The sequence below is a fragment of the Pleurodeles waltl genome, chromosome 3_1 (assembly GCF_031143425.1).
Source record: "Pleurodeles waltl isolate 20211129_DDA chromosome 3_1, aPleWal1.hap1.20221129, whole genome shotgun sequence".
NCBI lineage: Eukaryota > Metazoa > Chordata > Amphibia > Caudata > Salamandridae > Pleurodeles > Pleurodeles waltl.
In genome coordinates, this window is record NC_090440.1 from 1884033439 (window position 1) to 1884056206 (window position 22768).

A 22768-nucleotide genomic window follows, 5' to 3' on the forward strand; every position below is an offset into this window, starting at 1 on the left:
CTACCTGTCTTTTAGGAAATGGTACTAATGCAGTCTTCTCGCACACTACAGTGTTGTCCTTATGCTCTAAACAACCATGTTTTTAGCTTTTTTTCTTAATCTAATGTGCTCGTCAGTAAGGCAGAGATCCAAAGGTAGTCTGCAGGTGAGTGGGTGTATTGTGTGCTTGGGGGGTGGTAAAGTGAAGGAGTTGCGAGGAAGTGCATGCAGGAGAGAGTAAGAAGAGAGTGCTGAAGAGGTAAAAGATGAGATCCGAGATATGCAGATGAACAAGATGTGCAGGAAAAAAGGGCGTGTAACGTACTGAATATAACAGCAACCAAAAACCTAAAAAATTTAACATATTGCTAACTTTGGTAACATAACTAGGATTTAAAATGATCTAAAATAAGACAAACTTAACATACTGCATGCTGCAGACAAGAACAAGAGGGATTGAAGCAGTCTGACAACCACTAACCGTTCCATAGGTAATGTTTAATTTACAGTCTCACAATTACAGAACTGAAACATTTTCAACTGTATCAGGCCTTGAAAACTCATTAAAAAAAGATACCAGACCTGCAGGTCTAGTGACCGGATTAATCTACTCAACCTAACTGTAATACATATGACCCATAAACTGGTATTAAATTGTGTGATCCAAGACAAATATTTTATTTCAGTCCCCTTTTTCTGAATTACACAAGAACACTTTCAAATGTTTGAGTTCAGCATGTCTGCTGTACAAAAACCTGTCTGATTTAATAGACACAACTATTAATCTATGCGTAATAGGAATCTAGCCCACATGTAGGTTACACATGATCCCTGACTTGCCTCTCTTTTCACTAATAGCATTGTCATCAAGAGGGGGGCAGGAATGTTTCCAGTTCATGTTTAAAAATGTTCAAGTTTTTAAAAATCAAAAAGAAAAGTATAATGTGGAAGCACTCTGTCATTTACAGACATCACCAAGTGAAATGTTCTGATTTGTTTTGATCCTATTAAAATCCAAGAGTCCTTTAGCAAAACAAGAACAGTTGGTTTAATTAAACACTTTGGCCAGGAGAACATTTACAGAAACAGGGTCCTAGGACTGTCTCAAAGTGCAATCAACATGAGCGGTGTTTTACACATTTTTCTGAGCACCATAAAACAATTTCAGCGTTCCTTTACAGGTAAGGAATGTAGGCCATTTTCTTAGAGTCATAAGTAAGGTATTGATGACAAATGCTGGTGGGCCTTGACCGTTGCCTGGACACAGTGAGGGCCAGTGGGAATGTGTCCAGATGTCCGGCCTGAGGGGCGATGATCGTTATGTGTTGCTGTGCGTGCTGTGTTCTGACTGGCTGAGTGTTCCTAACTTCATGTGGGATCTGACTTTATGGTGTTTTGGGAATGCGCGCATCCCTCAGGCCTTGTGTATTTTATTGGGACCAATCTCCTGGGACCATTGTGGTGTTGCTGCGCCTATCTATGGGATTGATCTGAGTTTCCTGTTTGCCTGCAGGCTACATGCTACCCCACCAGTGATGTATCAGTCAGTAACCTCGGCCTAGGCCTCAGAGTCTGCCTGATCATGTATTTTGGAGAGGGGGTTGATGCAATATCGTTCTTATATGACTGTATCATTGTGTATATCGACATCAACTTTTTCAATATTAACATTTCCCCCCCCCCGTTGAATTTCATGACAGTGAGATTATTAAAGGCTGCCTCCCTAGTTACTTGCATTCTATCCAATTTGAGGACTGCATTTTTACAGCAGGAAATACCCACTTGCAGGAAACCAGACAAAAACAATATGGGCAACAGTGACGTGCACAGACCGGTCATCCACCAGGGGAGCAAGGAGAACCAGTTTGGGAACCACTCCTGCTCAGGGACACCTCCCTCCTCATGCATGTCTCTTTGTAAACAGTGCAATGCTTGGATGGCAAAAGTCAGAGTCCCATTGTCCATGCCATTACCTGGTATACACGTGCAGGAGGATGCACCAATCTTGATGCACACCCCTCCCTCCATTGGAGTCATTAAGTCCAACACATACCGATGTTGCATCTCCATGATGCGACGGCTCTCAGTTCTTCCTTGACTGAATTAAAGCTGAGCTGAATGCTATTCGTCATCTTGAGCACTTCCAACCTGGTTATTTGTAACCAGCGGTTGTTCGCTTTTCCCTGCACATGAAGGGTATGGACCCTCCTGTTGATAACTGTGCATCGGAAAACAGTCTGAATTCTTCTGGAATGTCCTTGTACTGAGCCCAGGCAAAATAATCAGCAGTTCTTTTTTCTCAAGCCTGATGCAACAGAGCAGTTTTCTTCAGCAGGTTTGGTACAACTCTGACAGAGGTTCTACGGGAATGATCAGGGTCAAGGTGTGTATAGTGATGAGGGGAGCAGAGGCCACACCACCCAGGTAAAAGTTGAGTGTAGGCAAACCCGCCACATTGCCAGTTTTCATTTGTTCCCAGTGGAATTGTTCCTTTAGTTCTGAAACACAAGGAATGCAGTGTAAGTTTCCATACAATGAGGGGTTGCCCCTTCCCTTCTAGCCACGCATATCTATCTGTGTCCCCGATCTACACGGACATGGGGTATCTATGCTGTTATTTAACATTCCCCAAGAGACTAATTTCCCTTCATATCATTCAGGTGGATGGCCCTACACTGGAACTTCATATTTGGGTCCACTTGTTATTAAATAAGGCAGCCCCAGATACACCACCCTTGGACCACAGATGGGACCGGATGTGTTTGTACACTGGTTTGATGGATTTGCTACCTCCAAGAATCTCTTTTCTAGAAAGTCTCAGGGCCAAACAGTAGCCTCCCCTATGGTGCCCTTTCTGCACATGCTATTTAGCTCGGCTTGAATATGGCTAGGTTTGGTGAGAAGGTACACTGCTGTGGGATATGTCTCGTAGCAGGTCAGATTTACTACTACTCTGCGGTTCTACTCTGTTGGGTTGTTTCATGGCCCTAATCCTACATAGGTATAGGTGGAGAAGGCATTTTTGTTTTCTGGGGTTACCTCGTGGGACAAGTAAAGCCTGTTGTAGGAGGCTGGCCTGGCTTATAGTGGGTACCAATGGTACTTACACCTTGTGCTAGGTCCAGTTATCCCTTATTAGTAGAGTGTAGTAGTGTTCTAGCAGCTTAGGCTGATGGAGGTAGCTATAGCAGAGCAGCCAAGGCTGAACTAGGAGACATGCAAAGCTCATGCAATACCACATATCATATAGGTACTATATCATAAGAAAGACAATACTCAGTGTTACTAAAAATAAAGGTACTTTATTTTAGTGACGATGTGCCAAAAATATCTCAGAGGATATACTCCCTTAGGAGGTAAGTAAAATGCACAATATATACACACAAACCAAAATCAGGGAAGTAAAACAGTCAGAAAGTAGTGCAAACACCGTAGAATACAATAGGATACAATAGGCCTATGGGCAACACAAACCATATACTAAGAAAGTGGAATGCGAACCACGAATGGACCCCTAGGCTAGTGTAGTTTGTAGAGGGAGCTGGGCGTGTAAGAAAACACTAAGGGTGTAAAAGATATCCCACCCCAAGACCCTGGAAAGTAGGAGTAAAGAACTACTATTTCCCCAGAAACACACTAAAGTAGTGATAAAGGATTTTGTTAGGACCACAACAGACTGCAAAGCACTGAAGACGGATTCCTGACCTGAAGACCTGCAAAGGAAGGGGACCAAGTCCAAGAGTCGCTAAAGTGTCCAGGGGGGGGGCAGGAGCCCACTAAACCCCAGATGAAGGTGCAAAATGGCTGCGTCTGGTTGAAAGAAGCTGCAGGTTTTGCAACAACGAAAGAAGCTAGGAAGTTCTTTGTGCAGAAGATGTCCCATGGAATGCTGAAGGATGCAGTGTTGTTTCCTTGGCAAAATACTGCAAACAAGCCTTGCTAGCTGCAAGAGTCGCGGTTGGGGGAAAAGAGTGCTGCCCAGGCCCAGGAAGGACCAGGATGTCGTCACTTGAAAGAGGAGACAGAGGGGGCCCTGAGCAACGCAGAGAGCCCACGCACAAGCAGGAAGCACCCACAGAAGTCCTTGAACACGGGTTCAAAAAGTCTGGACACAGCGGTCGTCTCAACACTGCAAAGAGAGGTCCCACAACACCAGAGATCAACTCAGCGAGCTGAGCATCGCAGGACAGAGTGCTGGGGACCTAGGCTCGGCTGTGCATGCAGGATTTCTTGGAAATGTGCACAGAAGCCCTTGTAGCTGCAGTTCACGCGGTGCACAGGATTACTGTCTGGAGAGGGGAGGCAAGGACTTACCTTCTCCAAATTTGGAAAGTTGGACCACTGGACAGTCTGGGTCACTTGGGTCCACCACCTGTGTTCCAGGGGCCACGCTCATCAGGATGAGAGGGATCCCAGAAGACAGGTGAAATTGAAGTTTGGTGCCTGCTGAAGCAGGGGGAAGATTCTGTCGACCCACGGGAGATTTCTTCATGGCTTCCAGTGCAGGGTGAAGGCAGACAGCCCCCCCAGAGCATGCACCACCAGGAAACAGTTGAGAAAGCACGGCAGCATTAGGCACTAAAATGTCGCTGGTAGTCTTCTGGCTACTTTGTTGCAGTTTTGCAGACGTCCTGGAGCAGTCAGCGGTCGATCCTTGGCAGAAGTCGAAGAGAGAAGTGCAGAGAAGTCCTGTTGGATTCTTGCAAGTCGTTATCTGAGGAAAATTCCACTGGAGAGACCCTAAATAGCCCTCAGAGGTGGATTTGCCACCTACCCAGGTAATCACCTATCAGGAGGGGCCTCTGACGTCACCTGTTGGCACTGGCCACTCAGATCTCCAGAGTGCCCTCACACCTCTGTAAACAAGATTGCAGAGGTCTGGGACACACTGGAGGAGCGCTGGGCACCACCCCTGGGGTGGTGATGGACAGGGGAGTGGTCACTCCCCTTTCCTTTGGTCAGTTTCGCGCCAGAGCAGGGACTGGGGGTTCCCTAAACCGGTGTAGACTGGCTTATGCAAGGAGGGCACCATCTGTGCCCTTTAAAGCACTTCCAGAGGCTCGGAGAAGCTACCCCTCCCCAGCCTTTAACACCTATTTCTAAAGAGAGAGGGTGTAACACCCTGCTCTCAGAGGAAATGCTTTGTTCTGCCTTCCTGGGACTGGGCTACTCAGACCCTAGGAGGGCAGAACCCTGTCTGTGGGGTGGCAGCAGCGATAGCTGCAGATAAAACCCCAGAGAGCTGGTTTGGCAGTACCGGGGGTCCATAGTGGAGCCCCCGGGATGCATGGAATTAGATCCCCAATACCAGACTTGGCATGGAGGGACAATTCCATGATCTTAGATATGTTACATGGCCATATTCAGAGTTACCATTGTGAAGCTACATATAGGAATTGACCTATATGTAGTGCACGTGTGTAATGGTGTCCCTGCACTCACAAAGCCTGGGGAAATGGCCCTGAACGATGTGGGGGCACCTTTGCTAGTGCAAGGGTGCCCTGACACTTAGTAACTTTGCACCTAACCTTCAGCAAGTGAAGGTTAGACATATAGGTGACTTATAAGTTACTTAAGTGCAGTGAAAATGGCTGTGAAATAACGTGTGCATTATTTCACTCAGGCTGCAGTGGCAGTCCTGTGTAAAGGTTTGTCTGAGCTCCCTCGGGGTGGCAAAAGAAATGCTCCAGCCCGTAGGGATCTCCTAGAACCCCCAATACCCTAGGTACCATATACTAGGGAATTATAAGGGTGTTCCAGTATGCCAATTGAAATGGTCACTAGCCTATAGTGATAAATGTAAAGGCAGAGAGAGCATGAGCTCTTAGGTTCTGATTAGCAGAGCCTCAGTGACACAGTTAGTTAGGCACTACACAGGTATACACATTCAGGCCACAAACTATGAGCACTGGGGTCCTGGCTAGCAGGATCCCAGTGAGACAGGTAAAAACATACTGACACGTAAAAATGGGGGTAACATGCCAAGAAAGATGGTACTTTCCTACACCTGTCTATGTCTACTGCATGCGCTATCAACAAACAGACGTAGCATGACCTGGCTGATGTCTTGGATCCAGGGCAGTCATGTGCTGATACCCTGTGTTGTGTAAGAGGGCACTGTATAGTGCATGTGGAATGCTGGTGTTGTGTTCGGTGTAATTGGAAGTGACATGGGAGAGGTTGCTATGCAAGCGCTGCAACATTTTCTGAGGGGACTGGATTTGACTAGGCAGTTCTTTGGCAAAGAATGGATGCAGCAGTACCAATAATGAACAGAGGATATACACATGTACAACAACACATAACCTTTTGAACATTTAAGGTATTGGGATGAATTCCAGGGGAGATATCTGTAGTCCTCTAGAGATTAGAATTTCTTAGTTTTGATAGTTCAAATAAAAAAATAAGTTTGCAGTGATGTTTGCAGTCACTTTTCCTGATGGAATTGATGATGTGGTACAGTTCGAGTCAAAAGTTCACACTACAGTTGATCCTGTTGGGATTACTGATGTAGTCACTGAAAAAGTGATGGTCCTCTGTAAAGGTGGTGCACTTGGAGGCTCAATTGCAGATCTGTTGGATAAGAGCTAGGTTTGCTTTGTTAATTTTGGAAAACATTGCATCACAGATTATTTCTTAGGGGTTCCTGTGCTTTTCTTTGGGGGGGGGGGGTTTCTTCCATACTTCATTAGGGTATCTATTTTGGAAAATATTTTGTTCATAAATGCATTAATTATATGGGTTGTTGGGCCTCCCCCCTCTCCTGACTCAGCGCCATGCTGTGCTTCGTGATCTGTTGGATTTCATGCATGTGCTGTGGAAGTTATGAGGTCTTGACTATCTCAAGCATACAGAAAACAGTGCTCCAGACACTGAAGGACAGTTTCTTTTTGGAACTAAAAGGATGCCTTCATTTATCTGGAGAGCTGGAGGCTGCTTATTTTCTGGGAGTGCTGCTGGGACCACACGCCATTAAAGAATTTGGTCCCGGGCTGGATGCCCGAGAATGGGGACCTTTTGATTTGATGATTGAAACCCACCCCAAATGATTTGTGGGTGTGTGGAACTGGGTGCCTGCTTTTAAGCACTGGTTGGGGAGCCGCCCTGCTCCGTTGTCAGACTGCCCTCCCCAGGGGGTGTGGCCAGCCAACCCCGCATGAGGGGGTGGGGCAGGTGTAAGGGGTCTGGTAGCAGATGAAATCAGCTGCAGAGTGGGACTTAGGCTGCCACAGGCCTCCTGAATGGCAGACTCCAATAAGGATATCAGATTGACAAAACACGTACAGCAGCCCAGAGCTTCCAGAACGCAAGTAAAGGTTTGAATGCCTAGTGTTGTCTTCGTTAGTCCTTTTTGAGTTTTGGGTATAGCGAATTTTGAGGTGTGCATGAAATGGATGCTTCACATTGGAGGTTTTAACTTACAGCATATTTGGGTTCTGCGTTTGTGTGAAGGCATTACTTCCCCTAACAATAACCCCTCCCTCCTGTGGTTGTTGTTGTTGCTACCAAGATTTTGTCCAACTACCTGACACTCTTGCAGTGGTGGGGCAGTGGACTGACTTCCTCCCTCTCCCTTCCCTCTAAATCCCACCTAGTTTTCCTCCTTCGTTCTGAGCTACGGATTGTTCTTTTTAGTCAGTTTAGTTTAATCTGACTTTATGATATTTTGAAAAATGCATGCACCCCTCTGGCCATGTGTGTTTTATTCGGACCAATATCCTGGGACCATTGTGGTGTTGCTACACCTATCTGAGTTTCCTGTTCCAGCATCTGTATGTGCTACCCTACCTGTGACCTGTCAGTCCGTAACTTCAGGACTAGGTCTCAGAGCCTGTCTGACAACCTATTTTGGAGTCGGGCTGACGGAGAGTTCATGACGGGGGAATTCGACATTAGTTATGCAATTCTGTTCTTATATGTGACTGTATCATTGTGTACATCGACTTTTTCAATATTAACAACACTTCTAAATTACAAAAAATTTGCTTTCCCAGCTACTGAAATATTTGTACGATTCATTTAAAAGCTATCTAAGTGTTGTGTAAGAAAATATTCTGACTGCCTTTAATTGCACATTCTCTCTACCCTAGCATGATTATAAGACAGTTCCCTTTACCACACCCTCTAACTTTGCAGAGAAAGGAAAGCAAACACCAATCTTTAGGATGAAATAAGCAGCAATTTGTAAGAAGACATACACTGAAATGTGACCTCCGTCTTTGATCACACAGCAAATGTGAAGAGATAAAATTAAGATTTAAAGGCATCATTATTGCTCTTTCACTTACTGAATCAACAGAGCACTCCTTCATTGCCAGTTGGCCCTACAAATAGCTCACTCTGATGAAAATCTGACTCGCCATATCGAGCGTGAGTAGATTTCTCGAGGCCTGATTATTTACAGCAAAATCATTGTTTTTATTCACTTTACACTGCTTACAATCATTGCCAAAGCCAACAGTCCAAGTCGGTTTTAGATGCATATCAGTTGTTGTGCTATCTATATGGGTACAATGGCTGAAAGATCAGCAAGGAACAAAGCTAACAGTTGGGTGGCACACTATGGGAAACACAAAAATGTAGCATACATGTTTAAACCACACCCTTAAATATTTAGGCCACACAACATTTACAGATTCACATTTTTATTGTCCCACATATAGACCTGGGTGTACCTTCTGTTGCGTGTCGTGGGCTACCAAAGTGGGTCTACCACACTTCCGAACACACTGAGAAGACAGATATTAGACTGTTAGGAACTCCTTTAAATAGTTAAGGGAGCTTTAAATAGTTAACACTAACAATACTGCATGTAGATTTGAAATACTATAATGTACTATATGTATATTTCTTCCCAGGATTGTACTCCACTCTGCTCTACTCCGTACCCCTCCGCTCTACGCCATGATGCTACGCCTCTCTACTCTACCACGCTACTCTATGCCAATGCACTCTTCACCACTCTACAGCACTCTTTGCTACTGCACTCTACGCCACACCAGCCTACTCTACACCACTGCACTCTATGCCAATACACTCTACGGCAATGCACTTTACTCTAACACTGAACTCTATGCTCCTGCATTCTACGCCAATCCAATGTATGCCATTACACTCTATGCTACTCAACGCAACTGCACTCTACCCTGCAACACTCCACTTTACAACAACCTACTCTACGCTACTGTACTCTCTACCACTACTTTGCACTCTATGCCCCTATACTCTACACCACTCGGCTACTCTACTGAGCACCACTGCACTCTATGCCACTCTAATCTGTGCCACTGCATTCTACAATGCTGAATTTGAAGCCACTGCACGCTGCTCCGCAACACTGTGTCAATGCACTCCACGCCACTCTAATATGTGCCACTCTATGCCACTTAAATACATGACACACTCTGCCACTCCACAACTTTCTACTCCACTCTTCGCCATTCTACTCTCCTCTCCGCCACTAACTTTTAGCCATGCTAAACAGCAAACACGCTAATGAACAACATAGCTAAAACAAATTAGCAAAGCCAACCGCTCTTGCATAGGCGAGACCTATTGGTTTTGCCCCTGCTTGTTATAGATTAGCGAGGGCCTGGCAGCTTTCCCAGCAATACAGTTTTGCAGAAACCATGACAAAAGAATACAAGCACTGACAAAGCAAAAAGGTTGGCAGCCAACACCAGACCTATTGACTTTGTTAATGCGTCTTTCAAAGCATCTGGAACAGAGATTGTAATGCTTGCTGTGAATTTACCGTCAAACGATGGGTTTTGTGGCTTGTGCAATGAATTCAAAGAACTCTGTTTATACAATAGCTCTGCCTAGAACTTGTCAGAGATTATATGCGGAAAAAACATGTTTACCTTCTCTAAATAAAATAATGGTAAATTCATAAAAGCATTAATGAATTGATGCATGTGCGTTACTTTCTATATTTAAAGGAAATCAATTACTTGTTTTAATTTCAGAAACAATGGCGCAAGAGCTCTTGGAAAACAGTTAAATACACACCTATTTCCATATTGATTTGAGCGGAGATTGTACTGAGACAGCGTTTCATGCCACTGACTGGTGAGGTAGCACTTTATTCTGTACATTTTGGACCATGAGTGAGAGCTCAGTGGGACAAATATGGACTTCATTCTTTGCTCCAGTCAAGTATAAACAAACACCACTGCAGGAACCACCCTGCTAGAGGTGTGTATTTGCATTGGTGGGAATATGATGCAACAAGGAGGAGTCTAAACATTTTCTCCACTTTCCCAATTTTCACCTTTGTGACTTCTCAACGTCACCTGAAAAATGAATTTACTCCTATCCTTCAGATGTGTAAAATTTGCATCAATTTGTGTGTCACAGTGGGATACTCCTTGCAAATTGTAGGTGAAAACTTACTAGTTTGTGATTGATCAGCAATATTTATAGGTGCTTACAGAATCCCCTAGTACGAGATGTGACCAGGCGGATATTCTATGTCAGGACCAGAGGTGAAGATTACGCATTCCTTTCTCACTTTATTAACCATAGTAGTAATTTTAAAGTCCACATCTTTAATAAACAAGAACCACATTTCCCAGAAACACACTGGGGGGGAAAAAGTAACCAACAACAGACTGCCCATCAGATAACAGATAATGCCTCCCTCTGTAACTTTATGGGACGTCTCTTTGTGGTTACTCTTCTCTTCACTGCTCGACAGTTAAAAATCACTTTGTTCTTCACCAACTCACTGGGTTTAAAGTAACACAGTGAGACAATTAATATGATCCAGCGAGGTAGGCTGGAGTGCTCACTATAAACAAATTTGCATGAGGGCCCTAGGCACTCCTGTCCCACACAGATATCGGGCCCTCTGTGAGACGAGAATAAATTGTTACAGGAGGGTGGGTGTGGCACATCGTGTAAAATCCCTCATAGGCTTTCCTCTTCAGGATTCCACCCCGCCTCAATGACATACAGCTGCAAGGATGAAAAAGCTTGAGGGCCCAAGACGCCACTTTGAGCACATTTTATTAGGAGCACTGGTGAGGGGGCTGCCACAGGTGTCTTGTGTGAGGATCTTCTGCAGTGCTCCCACCCTCATTAAATGGAATTTTTCAAAGGCCATGAATATTCCCACTAGTATGAGGGAAGAGGATGAAGAATGGCCCACTGAGGACCAAAGACTGCCCAAAGGAGTAGACAGAGACTTGGATTTAGCCAGATCAATGTGCAGCTCTAGTAAACTAGCAGAAGAATTGTCCAAAGCCTTTGAGAAGGATCATGGGAATACGGGGGCAGGCATAATACCCCCCCCCCCCCAAAAAAAAAAAAAAAAAAAAGAGAACACCCTCGCCAATTGTGAAGGGAGGCACCTGGAATGCTTTGACAAACTTCACAAAGTCTTTCATAAGAGTACATGCAAGTTCAAAAATGCACTTCACCGGGAGAAGTTTTCCACCAGGAAAATGACTACAACGTCATCACAAATAGCAATCTTAACACAGAAATTGGCACATCTGGGGAGGGGAGGGGAGGGGGTGGACACTGAGGAAGATGGAGGATCCTCCGTGCAGGAACTAGGCTGCAGCAGCCCACGGCGTCCCAGTCTGACTACGACATGTAAACCTGAGGGTGAGACAGGGCAAACATATGCTGGAGCTAAAATTCCTGTACCATCCCATGTTATCGGAGTGGATTTCCGACCACAAGGTTGCAAAAAAAGATAAGACACCTACTAAAGAGAAATTTAACAACCCGCCTGTGGGTGGAGTGCCCTTCACCATCCCTTGAAGGGAAAGTGACAGCGGCCCTGAAAATTGACCCCCCCAAAAATGCAATTCCTTTGGAAAATACATGAAGGGTTGCCAAAAAGGGATTTATCACTTGTGGAGGGCCAGTCAGGATAAACTTCTTGACATTGTAGGCCCTTTTACCAAGATCCCAGAAATTGGCTGAGGAGGCTAAGGCCTCGATTTACCGTATTTCAACAGAAATAATCTCAGGCTGGGCACAAAGGGCAATATGCCTTCTGGGCAATGCAAATTGTGTATTACCAGCAGAACGACAAAGATCCCTATTAAATAAAACAGACCCTAGGCTAGGAGACCTGGCAAAGTCTGAATTGGAGCCATGGTCCAGGGAAACCTCTTCGGCGACCCATCTGTGAAAGAATTGGGTAAATCAGTCTACTTCTCTGCACTGGACAAGGCACAGACTTCGATCAAGAAGAATTTTCCAGGAAAGGTTTTCTCTGGAGCAAGAAGAGACAGGGGGCAATCCCTGGCCACCCATATAAACAAACCTCCTATAGAGGACAGGGCAAAATAAATAAAGCCTGGTACCATGGATGCCAGCTGGTGACTTTTTTTCCCCTCCAGAGTATTCGGCAAAAGTAGCAGAGGCAGCAAAGGTAGAGCAAATGCCCCAGGAGGACACTCTGGCAAGGATTATACATTCTTCCCTTGAGAATTAGGGGGAGGCTAAGATGATTTACAGACAAATGGGGGGAGATTTAATTTGATACATGGGTACTGGAAACAGTACAAGGTTTTCATATAGGGTTTTATGTGTCTCCGCTGCAGTCCACCTGGCCAAGGCCCAGGAGATGACGGTTACAGAAAAGAAAGTCAGCAAACTCTTGCACTAGGGAGCAATCTACAGGTTAAAACTCCATCCAAGAGGCCTCTTGATGCTCACTGCTAGGTGTTACAGTTCCTGCAGGGGGGAGGTGTTAAGCATCTCCACCCAGTGCAGGCTTTGTTTCTGGCCTCAGAAAGCACAAAGGGTCTCACCCCAGGGGATCAGAAACTCGCCTCTCAGCCGCAGGCTGGCACAGACCAGTCAGTCCTGCACTGAAGGATTGGGTAAAATACAGGGGGCATCTCTAAGATGCCCTCTGTGTGCATTTTTTAATAAATCCAACACTGGCATCAGTGTGGGTTTATTATTCTGAGAAGTTTGATACCAAACTTCCCAGTATTCAGTGTAGCCATTATGGAGCTGTGGAGTTCATTTTTGACAACCTCCCAGACCATATACTTAATATGGCCACAACTGTACTTACAATGTCTAAGAATAGACTTAGACACTGTAGGGGCATATTGCTCATGCAGCTATGCCCTCACCTGTGGTATAGTGCACCCTGCCTTAGGGCTGTAAGGCCTGCTAGAGGGGTGACTTACCTATGCCACAGGCAGCATTTTGTGTGCATGGCATCCTGAGGGGGATGCCATGTCGACTTTGCCTTTTTCTCCCCACCAACACACACAATCTGCAATGGCAGTGTGCATGTGTTAGGTGAGGGGCCCCTTAGAGTGGCACAACATATGCTGCAGCCCTTAGGGACCTTCCCTGGTCACAGGGCCCTTGGTACCACTGGTACCTTTTGCAAGGGACTTATCTGTGTGCCAGGGGTGTGCCAATTGTGGAAACAATGGTACATTTTAGGTGAAAGAACACTGGTGCTGGGGTATGATTAGCAGGGTCCCAGCACACTTCTCAGTCAAGTCAGCATCAGTATCAGTATCAGGCAAAAAGTGGGGGGTAGCTGCAACAGAGAGCAGTTTCCTTACAGACGACGATGGTCAGAATAATGGATACTATAAATTACCTGGAATTTTTGGCAGGATCTTTTGCCTTCCGATCTCTCATCTGGGGCAAATTCTCTTGTGTCCTCCTGAAAATGGACGTCTCAGCAGTGAGACCAGTGAACTGCATGGTAGGTTTGGGTGGGGGAGAAGGATCAGACATCAGGAAGCATCTCTAGTTTGGTAATGCCAATTTGGACATAACAAGCCTGGTTCTCGGCGCTCCTGGAATTATCATAGGACCTACCAAAAAGAATACCGATAGTCCCTATCATCCTACAGGAGTTTCAAGGTCTGCCGCATCCTGTGAATCTGCAAAGACATCTTAAAACTCATGACCTGGAGGAGAAGATGGACAAATGTCTGAGGGAACTGCAAAGTTCAGTAATCAAGCATTGTAGGAGGCTGGCCTGGTTTGTACCTACACCTTATACCAGGTCCAGTTATCCCTTATTAGTGAAATGTAGGCAGTGTTCTAGCAGCTTAGGCTGTCTAGAGGTAGCTGTAGCAGAGCAGTTTAGGCTGAACTAGGAGACATGCAAAGCTCCTGCAATACCTTTGTGTATACAGTACACAATAAAAGACAATACTCAGTGTTATAAAAAATCGAGGTACTTTATTTTAGTGACACAAGGCCAAAAATAGCTTAGAGGCAATAGTCCTTCTGGAGGTAAGTATTATACACAATATATACACCAGAGACGAAACCAGGTAAGTAAATAGTCACAGAATAGTGCAAACAGTAAAACATACAATAGACTGCAATGGGCCTAGGGGCAACACAAACCATATACTAAGGAAGTGGAATGTAATCACAAATTCCCCCTAGGCAATGTAGTGTATAAAGTGATGCTGGGAGTGTAAGAAAACACCAAAGGTAAGTAAAATATCCCACCCCAGAGCCCAGGAAAGTAGGAGTAAAGTACTGCAAGTTTCCTCAGGACACACTACAAGTCGTGATAAGAGTTATTGCAAGAAACAAGCAAGACTGCAAGCAACAACTGGTGGATTCCTGGACCTAAAGACCTGTGAAGAGGGGATACCAAGTCCAGAAGTTGCAGAAGATTACAGGAAAGACAGGAGCCCCTGCCAACCTAGAAGATGGTGCAAAACAGGATTCTCTGGTTAGAAGAAGTCTGCAGAAGAGCACCAAAGAAGATGGCTGCAGGTTCTTGCGTGGTGCAGGAGATGTACCACGTCGAGATGTTGGATGCAGGCTGTTTGCATCACTGGATTCGTCCAACAAGCCTTGGTTCATGAAAGGTCGCGGTTTGCGTCAAAATGGTGCTGCCTGGACCCAGGAGGGACCTGGGGGCCTCAACTCAGACTGAGGAGGCTCCCAACACTGGAGAGAGCCCACAGATGACCAGGCAACACCCACTGGAGTCCCAGGACACGGGGACAAAGAAGATGCAAATTGCAGTTGGTTCAGCACAGCAAAAGAAGGTCCCACACCGCCTGAGAACAACTCAGCGAGTTGTGCGTCTCAGGATGGAGTGCTGGGAACCTGGCCTACACTGTGCACAATGGATTCTAGGAAGAAGTGTACAGAAGCCCAAGGAGATAAAGATGACAGTGCACAGGGGTACTGTCGCAAACCGGAAAGGCAAGCTCTTACCTCTTCCAGATTTGGACAGCTGGAACTTAGGACAGTCTGGGTCGTGTTGGTCCACCACCTGTGTTCCAGGGAGCACGCTTGTCATCAGGGGAGGAGTCCCAGAGAACGGTTCATCGTCGTGGAAGGTGCCTGCAGGAGCAGGGAAGAGACTCCGTCACTCCACAGGAGATTCCTTTGGTTCTTCTGGTGCAGGGTGAAGACAGGGAGTCCTCAGAGCGTGGACACCTTGGAAACTGTTGAAATGCTGGCTGGAGCTGAAGTTGCAGGTCACAGGAGTCGTCCTGGATACTTTGTTGCAGTTACAGCGGTTCCTTGAGCAGAAGTAGAGGATGCAGAGGATTCCTGGAGGAGTCTTGCAAGCTGAATCTGAAGAGACACCCACAGGTGAGACCCTAAATAGCCCTGATAGGGGGACTGGCTACCTACCAAGGTATGCACCTATCAGGAGGGGTCTCTGATGTCACCTGCCGGCACTGGCCACTCAGATCTCCAGAGTGTCCCCACACCTTAGAAAACAAGATGGCTAATGCCAGGGACACATTGGAGGAGCTCTGGGCACCACCCTTGGAGTGGTGATGGACAGGGGAGTGGTCACTCCCCTTTCCTTTGTCCAGTTTCGCGCCAGAGCAGGGACTGGGGGTCCCTGAACAGGTGTAGACTGGCTTATGCAAGGAGGGCACCATCTGTGCCCTTCAAAGCATTTCCAGAGGCTACCCCTCCCAAGCCTGTAACACCAATTTCCAAAGGGAGAGGGTGTAACACTCCTCCCAAAGGAAATGCATTGTTCTGCCTTCCTGGAACTGAGCTGTTCAGACCCCCAGGGGCGCAGAAACCTGTCTGTGAGGTGGCAGCAGCTGTAGCTGCAGTGCAAGCCGCAGAGAGCTGGTTTGGCAGTACTGGGGGTCCATGGTGGAGCCCCCAGGGTGGATGGGATTGCCCCCCCCAATACCAGATTTGGAATGGGGGGACAATTCCATGATCTTAGACACCTCACATGGCCATATTCAAAGTTACCATTGTGAAGCTACATATAGGTATTGACCTATAATGTAGTGCACGCTGGTAATGGTATCCCTGCACTCACGAGGTCTGGGGAATTGGCCCTGGACAGCATGGAGGCAACTTTGCTAGTGCAAGGGTGCCCTCACACTAAGAAACTTTGCACCTAGCCTTCAGTAAATGAAGGTTAGACATATAGGTGACTTATAAGTTACTTAAGTGCAGTGAAAATTGCTGTGAAAGAGTGTGGGCACTATTTCACTCAGGATGCAATGGCAGTCCTGAAAAAAGGTTTGTCTGAGATCCTTAAGGGTGGCAAAAGAAATGCTGCAGCCTAAAAGGATCTCCTGGAACCCCAATGCCCTGGGCACCTAGGTACCATATACTAGGGACTTATAAGGGAGGTCCAGTGTGCCAATTGGAATTGGAAATATGAAGTCACTAAACTATAGTGACTAATTTGGAAGCAGAAAGAGCATAAGCACTGGAGTTCTGGTTAGCAGAACTTCAGTGACACAGTTAAGCACTACTGACAACACACACATTAGGCCACAAACTATGAGCACTGGGGTCCTGGCTAGCAGGATCCCAGTGAGACAGGCAAAACACACTGACAAATAGGGTTTTAACTATGAGCACTGGGGTCCTGGCTAGCAGGATCCCACTGAGACAGTAAAAACACACTGACAAACACTCACTAACAGCCCAAAAGTGGGGGTAACCATGCTAGAAAGAGGCTACTTTCTCACAAGCATGGGCAACAGGAACCATCAAAAGGTATCACTCAGCATGGAGATGATAGGCTGGTTGGTGTATAGAGAGACATCTGGATCCCACAGAGACTGGAGTTGCCCATGTCCTGAATTTTCTCGTAGAGAGAGTTCAGCTGGCCTAGCTTATCCAATACCTTCTGATCTGCAATTTCCGCATGTCAAATCACCATTAATGACACAGCAGTATGAGAACATCCTTGGGTCTGCAAACTAATGAAGAGAGTACGTTAGAGAACCCCCCCCCCCCCCCCCAGCACCCAGATAGTCAGGATTGTGGGATGTCTATCTGGTTTTAAGGCCCCTTATAAGTCGGCAGGATATCAAATATTTCAGTCGCAAGGAATTATCAGCCAAACGTACAACACTACTGTGTGTGATTTCATGTAAAAGAGTTTGTGACATCAGGGCATTGGACATCTCAGGGCTTATTTTCACACCGGATGGTCTCTAGGGTGATGAGGCAAATACCATATTAGTATCATACCCAGCTTTCAATGATACACATATGATATGTGTTGTTAAATGCATTAATGCCTAAGGAGATATGATGACAAAGGTAAGACCGGCAGGAGAAAGGCACCTACTAATTTAGGTGAAGATTAAAGTTCGACAGTAAGTAAGTAACAAGTTATAATGATGATAGTATTTTCTGTATCATGGTGAAATTATAGTAATGCTGACATGAATTGAATTTATTAGTCGAGTTACACTTATGTTAGATTGGATGTAATGATTGTTTTCAGTAGGGATTGATGAGCAATCTGAATACTGTGGTTGTATAACTAGACAACCTTTTAGGATGACTAAGGATTTCATCCTTGCGGGAAGAAGAGGAACATGAACGGACATCATAGGAAGATATAGAGGGAGCCATTATCCAACTGGCACTCTGTTTATGGTTAATTCCTCACCTCCCCCCACTACCCCTTCCCACCTTCCCATGTATTCCTGGGAAACATAGTTCATATTTATTGAAGATGTGGACTTTAAAGCAAATGCTATGGTTAATAAAATGAAGGAAGGAATGCATAATCCTGATCCTGTGTTCTTAACAGAACTGAAACTTTCATTCTTGATAGCTAGGAAATTTTCATTCCACCATGCAGTGTTTCTCTTGATGCAAATGCCATTTCCAATAGTCAAAGCCCACTATTAATTTTACTACAGACATCTGTCTACTTGTACATAACTTCTATCAGAGTGGGTAAACATCCACAGTCATTCCAGTCTAAACACTGAAAATCTTTTAAGAGCAAGAGTCAGAGAAATATTTGGAATGTCCTACCCTTAGTTAGTCTTTTTTCTGAAAAAATAAAGTTTAGGCTTAAAATGGGGAATAGATCCTTCACAAAACTGAGTTTAAAGCACAGTGCATTAAAACAGTCAGCAGTTTGGATCTCACTTGCCAACTACCCAGTTACACTTTCCTCTTCAGCTTCACACTGATGCTAAGAAAATAAGATCCCAGCAGCCTTTTGGAATTTCACAAATCATCAGCTGTCAAATGATTGTTTACATGTAGTAGATGGCCAATCGGTAACCTCGCTGGCTGGAGCTGGTTTTCCTCTTCCTTCCTGCTGCCACCTTTTCAGAAAAGAACACAAAAGTAACAGAAGTCAAAGATAAATATTCAGTTGTATTTCAAAGGTTTGAGCACACAAAGTTCAGAACAGCATTCCTGATGAACACAACAATACTGTGTCGGTAATCACAGACTCAATGTTGCCCCAACCAGGGTTCTCATTCTCAATATTTGTTGAATAATCCAGCACATTCTGGGAAGTGTAGCCACTCAGTGGCTCTGGCTCCCATGCACTCCCCACTGCATGTGGAAATCCAACCCATTCTCAATGTACAGGCTCTTTGAGAAAGGGTCTGGAAAGACAGCCAAATAAATTGACAGTCTCTTCAGCAGTCTTTCTTTAAAGCATGGAAAACAATTTTCAGTGTGGTACATCGGTACATCTTGAATCAATGGGGTTCCTGCTGGATCTCAGCTGGCTGTTTCTTGACTATCAAAACTTACGGAATCACACAAAATATAACTAAGGGAGCAGAAGCTGCAGCTCATGGACAACCAGTGCCAAGTATGTACCCTGCTGGACTCATCTCACAAAGCATCCTCAATCAGTTACCTCTCATGGTCACTAAGGACCACATGCCCAGAAAAGATTCAGAGCAGACTCTGCCACAAGGGCCCAGTTCTTATGAAAAGTTCCAGGTAGTAAGATGAAGCTAAGAGGATTGCCAACTTACTTAGAAAAAAATGCCGGTAATTTATTATGTTTTGCTATTCTGGAACAGACAGGAGTTGGTAGGTGAAAAGTAATTTGCATAAAGTTGTCAGTATTCTTTTCTAACACGGCAATTATACCTCTTTTGGCTCTAATAGACATTCTGAGACAATATTTTTAACTGATTTAATAATTTTGTTTGCTGTTTTGGCTTTATGTTTTGAAAGGGAAAAAATACTGGATTCCACTGCTTGTCCCAATATTGTTACTGGCCTGCACTTAGAAAATACAGGCTAGGCCAGTAAAAACTGGCCATGTGGCAATCCTATCCCTGCAAAGATGCACATACCCACAACCATGAAGGTCCACGGAAAATACCCTGGAATTAAAGAACTGATCCCAACTCAACAATTAATGATCAACATATTTATAGATATTTACATCTACGAACATGGCTGGATGCCCAACTTGTTATCTCTTCAACTCCGAAAGCAGGCACCAATTCCTTATAATTTTTATTTAAAAAGAATAGGAGAGAAAAAAAAACAAAATAAAATCAGCATAGGGTTAGGTGCATCAAAGTCACCTGACCATAAAGACTGCTGCAACCATATTGCACCCTCCATTAAAATTGCAGGTGATTTACAAACAATTGTTTTTATTAATGCATGTAAATATACAATTTGCATTGCATATTTTCAGATATAAACCATGTGCTGGCATCTAAGAGGTTTATGATCATGTGTTTTATTGATGCCCTGGAGACATCTCCTGACTATTTGAGCACTAAACAAAATAAATCAGATAATAGTTTAATAGATAAAACGAATAGCTATAACTATTTACAAAAAGCCTTGAAATATAGACTTTAACAGCATAAGCCAAATCAGAAAGTCATTACAAAAATGGCATATTAAAAAGCCACAAAAAGTAATAAAAATAAATAAAAACTATTCATAAAAACAACGTGCCAATTGTAAAGAGTATAGGAAGCATATGAAGAGAAAGTCAACATCTCAGAAACGTCGACAGAATCCAGGTCCAGTGAATCATTAGGTTCCCGAAAGGAACCCTCATCCTCAGGCAGCAACGCAACAGGGGCCTGAAAACCTAGTCAGAGAACGAACAAGGTCAGTTCCAGCTCCATCAGCAGAAGTTGAAGGCAACAATGCCAGGAATGCAGCCTCAAAGGAGCCAGACAACCTTGTATGTAATAGCCTGTAGGGAGTGGCAAAAACGGTTCATAGAATGCATCTTGCAGCAAAGGTACCAAAGACAGCACTGTTGATGCATCAGCAATGGACGCACAAGCAGATTCACATTCGTAGACTGTGACAATTAGGCAGCAAGGAATAAATCGAGCTGGCACTCGAAAGAGCACCAGACAGCAGAACATAGGCTGCATCCTCAAACTATATGGGCCAGAAAGATAGGGACCAGTTCCCGTTCCACTGAATCAGTAAAGACACTCCAAAGTACTGCACCACGCGTTCATGGCCCAGCACAACGCGTGGCAGTTTCCATCACCGTTTGGCTTTGATGCGGTGCAGCCATTGCGGAGCAACAGAACTAGGACCTAGAAAGCAACCACAATAAAGAAAACAATTGGAATGGTCCCCAAAACTCGTGAAAACAATAAATGTAAAAAAGGACAGAATAATCCTAAGTACAGACTGAAATGTAGAACCCAGTCTAGACCCAATTGCTTTAAAAAAAAAAAAAAGAAAAAAAAAACAAGTGTGCCACTCTAGCAGAGTTAGAAGCATTACAAGTGTAATGTGTAAGGTCACCAAACTGTTGGGGCAATTGGGTACACAATAACGATAGTACTTCAGAAGAAGAGCTTACCACTTTTACATTAAAAGTGTCATGGGCAGATGCTAGTGCCACGCCCTTCTAAAACAACAGGGCTTTCAAATAGCTTAGACCACCAAAAGCTGAGCTGGGAAGAGGGACTGTCAGCCACAAGTTTATTTCCCCAGTGGAATTTGGTAGAGGATATAATACATTCATTCAGAAAATCACGATCTTTGAAACAGTGACCACGTATGGGACACCTGGTTTCATTCCACAGCAACCTTCATTATTCAAAAATTAAATAGCTGCTGATGGAAAGCAACAAAACAGATATCAACTTTGAAAAAGCAAGTAACCATTTCTGCGCACATGCTTAATCCACTGATGCTTTAAACTGTCTTCATTTAAAAGGTATTTTTGTTGCAGAGGATGGGAAAGGTGTACAGAATTAGTGGCTTTACACAATTACACAAGCCACTTTAGTCATACTGTGAAGTTTTCATAAGAGGTCAGAGCTTTCTATATAACCACTTTTCTGAATAAAAGGCTCCATGAGCAGACAGCATAAAGTCCTAGTGACACTTACCTCAAGATGAAATTCAAATTCCTTACATTGTAATTCAGATTTGGTGGTTTGAGAGGCAAGCACTGCTAGCGTAGGTAGAACATTCTGTTGGCTGGCCAGTCATCAGTTGGCCAAAACTGCACTGTCTCATCTGGAGTGTGCTCTATTCATTGGAAACAGCTGCTGAAGTTCTGGATATAGTGTGAACATTGTCATGTAGTGTTGAGCTGTGTCTGTCGGTAGAGATGCTGCAGTTTCAAACTCCACCCGAGAACAAAATTAAAACACTTTTTGTCAACGCTTCTGTTCCATAGAGAAGGTGAGGTCTCATTGTAAAACATTTGGCAAAGGACTTTAACACACGTGGAAATCCCTAATAAATAGTACCCAGGGCATGGGTGCTAAAGAGGGTCCCCAAGAGCTGCAGCATAACCTATGCAACCCTACGGCACCCACACACAAAATTCCCACAGAGACTGCCAGTGCGGGCTGTGTGACATGGCGTAAACCATAAAGTGAAAATATGACATGGCACACTCCTGTGTGCCATGCCAAAGTCACTGCATTTAATATAAGTAAGTCACCCCTACAGCAGACCTTTCAGCCCCAAGCCAGGGAGCAGTATATTTTATTTGAGGACATATCTGCATGACCATGTAGCTATGCCCCTGTGATGTCCAGTTCTATTACTAGATATTACAAGTGAACAGGAAAGCCATCTTAAGGTATGTACTGGGCACTGGTCAAAATGAGTTTTACCCAGCTACATATGGCTTCACTGAAACCTATGGTGTTTGGTATCAGACACCTTGTATTATTATTAATATTAGTAAACCCAACACTTTAAGGGGAGGGTGAACTCAAATATATTATAAATCTCTGTGGGATTATGAACTGCTGAAACAACACACTGGGCTCCAGCTCTCTTTGGTGATCATATCAGTCCTCAGTTTCACCCTAGGCTTCGGAGTAATTTGGTTCAACCATGCATACCTCTACCTGACACATGAAGGGGCTGACAGATGAAGGGACTGGTACAGAAAGATGTAAGAGACTTGGGGCCCGATTACGAATTTGGAGGTCCGACCGTCGGAGCGCCAAAGCCGCGGGGAGGAGGCCGCGGTGAAGCTAGAGGCCTCACCCCGTCGTATTACGATGTTTCCACTGGGCTGACCTGCGGAAATGTCATATTATGATGTTTCCACCGGTCAGCCTGTGGAAACAGTTGCACACCA

At 44.8% G+C, this 22768-nt stretch overlaps 1 long non-coding RNA gene across 1 annotated transcript in view; it reads right to left on the minus strand.

Annotated features, from left to right (window-relative positions):
* Positions 1-456: 456 nt before the first annotated feature.
* LOC138285708 (uncharacterized) overlaps positions 457-22768 on the minus strand; it is a 43118-nt gene continuing 20806 nt past the window's right edge. Inside the window, exons 2-3 of the long non-coding RNA XR_011201634.1 lie at positions 18454-18521; positions 457-2477 (exon numbers count right to left, since the gene is read on the minus strand). This is a non-coding gene — a long non-coding RNA (uncharacterized lncRNA). The remainder of the gene's footprint in view (positions 2478-18453; positions 18522-22768) is intronic.